This window comes from Camellia sinensis, chromosome 3 (genome assembly GCF_055761805.1).
Source record: "Camellia sinensis isolate YWXY chromosome 3, ASM5576180v1, whole genome shotgun sequence".
Lineage (NCBI taxonomy): Eukaryota > Viridiplantae > Streptophyta > Magnoliopsida > Ericales > Theaceae > Camellia > Camellia sinensis.
In genome coordinates, this window is record NC_138963.1 from 160,469,131 (window position 1) to 160,475,398 (window position 6,268).

Sequence of the window (6,268 nt, forward strand, 5' to 3'; positions counted from 1 at the left end):
ACAAAGCTCCTCAACATACGCCGAATTGAGTCAGTAGATATCACAGTCATGATACCCAACCTGCTATGTTGCAAAATAGATGAAGACATGACTATAAGTAAAAAAAAATTAGGATAGTATATTTTAAATGTACAACGATTAGTCTCAATTTTTGTTCAGCATTCTGAAGGCTGGTGTAGTTAACCTCAGATGCAAACTAAAGTGGCATTTAAATTGATGATTTGGAAGGGAAGACTTGCACATGATTTCTTACAGGATTCTAGCTTGGATTTGAATCCCAGGTAGACAAATGAAGAATGCGAGGGCCCACTATTGGTGAATATGAAATATCAATGAAAATGGAGTCATTTGAAATCTGTCCCATACAAGCCCAATATCCTACTCCCAAATCCATAATGTAAAGCTATCTATTTTCTTACGTCCCCCATCTCAGATCATAAGCTAGTATTAATGAATTCTAGATAAGTCCTTGTTCTCCAAAGTCATTCAGGCACAGGATGGAAGAAGGCACAGAAGCTACTATAAAGTTCCAAATTAATCTGCCACATTTGCTTCCAGCAATGTCCTAGATAGCAGTTTTTTACTATCTAATATGGAGATTTTTTCCACTTGAAATGGCGAATCCAGAAAGTTTAGTAGAAAAAAAAAAACACAACAATAAGAAAGTTTTTTTTTTTTTTTTCCAAGATCAACGAGCAGGTGTTACAATCAGCATCAATGATCATCTACTGAAAACCATTCATGCATCATATACAAAATCACTATTGTTGCCACTAAAGAGGGAATAAATGTAAAGTTAATATCCTGACCAGAAACTTTCATATATTTTTGGAGAAGAATAGGGAAAGAAGAAGAAGAAGAAGAAGAAGAAGAAGAAGAAGAAGAAGAATAAGAAGAAGAAAGATTTTAAAATGGGGGGAGGTTGAAGAAATGCCATTAATTCTCCATGTCCAAAATGTAAAAAGAATACTAATGCTTTCAGCAACAAAATAGATATACCAGCAGTGCTGACAATGTAGATTTGCCACGACCACTGGTCCCACACAACAGCATAGTTACAGATTCCTTCCTTTCCCAAATTCTGAAACAAGAAAACAAATTCTCAGAGTTCAAAATGGAAAAATGAATGATTGAGGTGCGCATTACATGAAAACCAGGGGTCATACTTCAAGCTAAATGCCACAAGTTCCCTTATAGCGTGATGTAAATAGGAAAAAAAACCTTCCCTACTCCAGCTTGATGCATCTTCCCTAGTCACTACAAACCAATAATGTAAGTGCAGAAATCATCTGCCTTCAAAAATTGAAACAAAAATAGCAAACCAGCAAACCAGCACCAGAAACACACTAACCTGTTCAAGAACCACATACAATAATATGGATGTCTAAAATAGGTCCAAACAGAGCATATAAACCACCTGGGAAATGGAAACTCAACCAATGTTGTTACAAACAAAAACAATAATCATCCAAGCCATCACAAAAGAAGCCCATGTACAGCTCACATGGGAGAGCAAATCAAAATAAAAACAATATCAAACACAACATCATAACAATTAGTAATGTAACCAAATTAATATCAAATGCATTTCAATATCCCAAATTTTATTTAAATATCTAACAATATTAAACATAAGAATTCTAAAACGTGTCTAACTATATCTAACAATCCCAAACATAATAATTCCAAAAAGTATCTAAATGTTCAACAAAATAACCTATAAAACGAAACAAAGAAAAATAAAATGAATGCCTACGTGCCAAACGACAAATTATCATATCTTTAATGACCATATATGTCACTACTAAATCACGAACATCCACTAAAATAATATCATATGATTTCAAACTACCTAATAATTTTACATTTCAAATTGCATAATAGTTTTAAAAAAATGTTAGTAAGAATGTACATGTTTGACCATCCAGATCTCGATTTCTCCTTTTAGTAACCAATATATATATATATATATATATATACAGTGAAAGCATATACATTTAGATAAATTTCAGCAATATTCAAATTTTTTTTTTCAAACAATCCATGTCCACTCACAAGAAAATAAATTTGTTCACATACTTTGTGATTATGTGAACAAAACACAAAATTTTATTGATCTAAAACTTCGAATCCCACACTATTGTCAGTAATTGCACCCATGATTGCAAAAATTTGACAATGTGAATTGCAAGGAGTAATCATGCCAACCAAAATAAATATTAAAAAAATAGAAGCACGTCTGGTTATTTATAGTCACATAACAATAATCAAATTATTTACTTAAACATTGTCACAAATTCTTTCTTTGTATGAACAGTAGCACAATAACTTAATTCTCATTAAAATTTGATCATTTGAGGAAATTAAAACTTTGTGAAGCTGGGTTAGCTTCCTTTCAAATAAAATTATATTTTTTTAGTCTAAAAATTAAAATGTGAATCATGCACTTTTGATATGTGGCAATCTGGATCGTAGAACTTTTTACTGCTGATAATGGTAATAACATTATATTGAAATGAAAAAAGAAAAAAAAAATTCATTACATTGGATGTATCCTAGATGAATTTTTTACGGATCAATTAATAATGTGATTATTTTATTGGTTGAACAAGTATATATGATATAGGATGATATTTAATGCTTGTAGAATATATCAACACTAGAACAATTTGGGGGGGAAAAAAAATCTCTTTGAAACATTAGTTCACAATTGTAACTTGTTTGAGCATTGGTGCTTTGAAATGAGGAATTCAAAATATCATGAATGCAAAGTATTATGTTTTTCTCTCTTTTTCTTTGAAGCTTTTTGGGAGATGATGGCATTTATAGGTTTTTATCGCTTGGGCATTTCTATATGATTTGTCACGTGAGGCTAATGAAGAAGAAAGGCACCTAATGAAGAAAAAAGGCTTAAGCTGCAACCTGACAACATCAAATCAACGCATGAGCGAAGGAATTTCTTGAAGGAAAAGACAAGTGCAGAATTTAAGGTAAGCAATTTATGTTTTTATTGATACTATTTTATAAAGGGAGCATTTGATTTGGTGTCCAAATTTAAAGGCTTTGCAATATTACCTTAGGCCACTCCATAGAGCTTCCAAAACAACCTAATCCTAAAGATATGGACGTGTATAATGTGCAATCTCTACAGGTTTCAGCTTAGGTGGAATCCTGGGAAGCCAAGAAGAAAACAAACTAATAAGGTTGAGGTTTAAGAGCTCACTGTTATAGACGCCATGTTTTGAACAATTAAATTTTCAGTACTTTTATCAGTACCATCTTGCATAACATAACTTAAACTTTCATTCAAGCATAGGCTGGACCTACCTGCGACTAATGCAACAAGTACACAACTTTCATTCAAGCATGGGCATGCCTTTCGTTTATCCCCATCCCCCTAGTACACTTCAAGTACACTTGGGTTGTTTCTCTGCCTTTTACTGAATTTGTTTCTTATAAAGGATGGGGAAAGCAAAAGAACACAAACAAAAATATGTTAGTGGTAAAAGAGTCAATTATCCCTTGTAAACATAATTAGGTCCTAGTCATAGGAAAGCACTAAATTTAAGATGCAAATATTACTCAACATTGCTAGGGAATCCTATCGCTTTTAGTTAGGGAAGCTATTCAACTCTTTGGTAATGTCTCTGGGTGTTTAGGATATGGTTTGTTCTGTTTCTTTTATCATGCTTTTGGTTGTGTGAATGAATTATGGTTGGGAGTGACTCTGTCAATTTTGTAGTTATGAATGCACATTTTCTGGATCTGGAGTTTTTAATTTGCCTATCATTTGAATAACACCTAGATGCCTGTTTCTGTTTTTGTTTTGTAAACTTAAATATATAAACATATATATATACACACACATATTTTTTAGGGGGAAAGTGCAATATTTCATGATTTTCAAAAATCATAGATTTTCAAAAGAAGAAGTACTAAATAATATATTTAGAAATGCGTTAAAAATGATCACAAAGCTAGGGATAGAGACATTTCAGAAAATGTTCACTTACAGAGTACATCAGATCAAAATACAAAATGAGGGCATTGATATACAGATTTTATTCTAAACCTAATTCAATCAAATACCTATAAAACTTACTTCGATTTCACATCAGTAGTTAAACACTCCATATAGCTTACCGACAGTTGCATTTCGAACAGCAAAATCACATGGATATCAAAGACAGATCGAAGAAAACCAGATTAATAATAAAATAAAAAAAACAGGGGCAGTAAGATACAAAGCCAAAAGGGAACAAACCTATAGGGGCAGACTGAAGCACTGATGGTCTCGCACAGCAGCAGCAAACAGCGACAACCTGACGATCAACAAACGTCTATGCAGTGTGCGATTGTGAGGGGGAGAGAACTACGAATTGTGAGAGAAGCCTGTGCAAGAGTGAAAATCGGGGAGAGTGATGAGGGGGCTTACCTATCTTGGAAAAACAAAGAGCGAATTTTGAGAGGGAACATTCACCGCCTCAACAATTTCTACAGGCAAATCACCAAAACAAAAAATAATAAAATCAATTTTTAGATTTTTTTTTTTAAAAAAAATTAAAACTAATTTGAGACCAATAAAAATCAGAAATATATTTTTAAAATTTTAAAAATTATTTATATCCTCCTAAAAGATAAAATTATACAAAAATAATAAGTATTTTTTTATTTTTGCACCAATTTTTTTTAGTTTTTTAGAAAAAAAAATTCTGAAACAAGTTTTTAAAAATAAAACCAAACATATTAAAATTGATAATCTAATTCTTTGGAAAAGTTTAGATTATCTCGAATTAGCCATCTCAACTTAAGAGTTAAGAGTGTGTTTGGACTTGATAGGTTTATTTTGTGATCTAATTCGATAATCACTTTAATTTTACAATTCAATAACTAGAATATTAAAACTCTTTGAAAAACTAGAATAAAAACACAAATTACTAAATCACCTCATTTCACTAGCAAAACTTTTACCAACGAATAGTGTTATCATCGCTAAATGTTTAAGTCTTTGCCCACACCAACTTGTCATCGCCAAAAGTAAGCACACTAATAGCAACGCTTATTGTGTTGCTAAAAAATAAGTCTCGTAGCTAAAAATTTTGAAATTTTGGCGCCAACCAATAATTTTGGCGCTTAATGAATGTTATACTTTTTTAGCGACGGTAGTAAATTGCGTCGGTAAAAGTCTACCTTTACCAACGAAATTTGTCCCTGTGTCGCCAAAAATATACTTTTGGCTATGAAAATTGACATCGTCGCTAAAAGTAGTCGCGAAAAATGCAATTTCTTGTAGTGTGCTACCACCATTACACTATGACCGTTACACCTTGCAATCACGTTAGTGTTACTGCTACCATTACGGTAACTGCCACCGTTATTTAAAACCTAGGTCCGGGGTATCGCTGCAATTGTTTGGAGGCATATGAGGGGAATCCATACATCTTCAATGGCTGCCGACGTATTTAGTTTGACATCCATACTATCCATACTATTATATTAGGTGAGCCTTTGTTTTGGTTTCTTGAAACTTTTGTCATGTGGTATTTACATAATAATAATAAAAAAAAATTCTACAATAACTTCCCAATAAACCACATTCTCTAAATAACTACTTTATAATAACTTATTCTCTTCTCTAATAACTTACTTTTGCTATCACTACAACAATCTATACCTTTGGGGACCACTTTTGGCTACTAAAACATTTTCAGTTGCCAAAACTTAGACCTTTACTGACAAGTTTTCGTGTTGGTCTGCAATGATTTAATTTTTAGCTACTAAATTTTTTTAGTAGCCATATGTTGGTTATTGGCAACTAAAAAAATATTTAGTCGCTAAAAATATATCAATAGGCAGCTAAAAAAGTTTTAGTTGGCATTTGTTTACATTTTAGGCTACTAATTATGGTTTTAGTCGGTGTACACAGCCTTTTGCCGACCAAAATTTTTGTTAGTCGCCAAAAATAGGCTTATTTATTGCAACCATCAGTGACTAAAAAACGGTAGTCGTAGATGGGTAGTTGTTGCCGACAAAAAGATTTTTAGTGGCCAATATTAAACAAACAACTACAAACTTTTAGTAGCTATTTATTACATTTGCCGACAAATATTTATTTAGTCGCTAAAGGTAAGGAATTTTTTTTAGAGGGAGATATTGGCTCCCTTCCCTCTTATTTTTTTTACAAAGATCATTTCTCTGTTCTGTCTCACAAACACACACAAACCAGTACACTAAACCAGACGCACGCTTAGTGACAGCCACCACCTCA

The 6,268-nt window shown here is 32.4% G+C and overlaps 1 long non-coding RNA gene across 1 annotated transcript; it reads right to left on the reverse strand.

Annotated features, from left to right (window-relative positions):
• Positions 1-1,166: 1,166 nt before the first annotated feature.
• On the reverse strand, positions 1,167-4,478 carry LOC145822866 (uncharacterized). The gene is made up of 5 exons (XR_014364707.1): positions 4,103-4,478; positions 3,328-3,452; positions 3,076-3,171; positions 1,352-1,417; positions 1,167-1,257 (listed from the first exon to the last, which is right to left on the reverse strand). It is a non-coding gene; the product is annotated as an uncharacterized LOC145822866 (long non-coding RNA).
• Between the last annotated feature and the right edge of the window lie 1,790 nt (positions 4,479-6,268).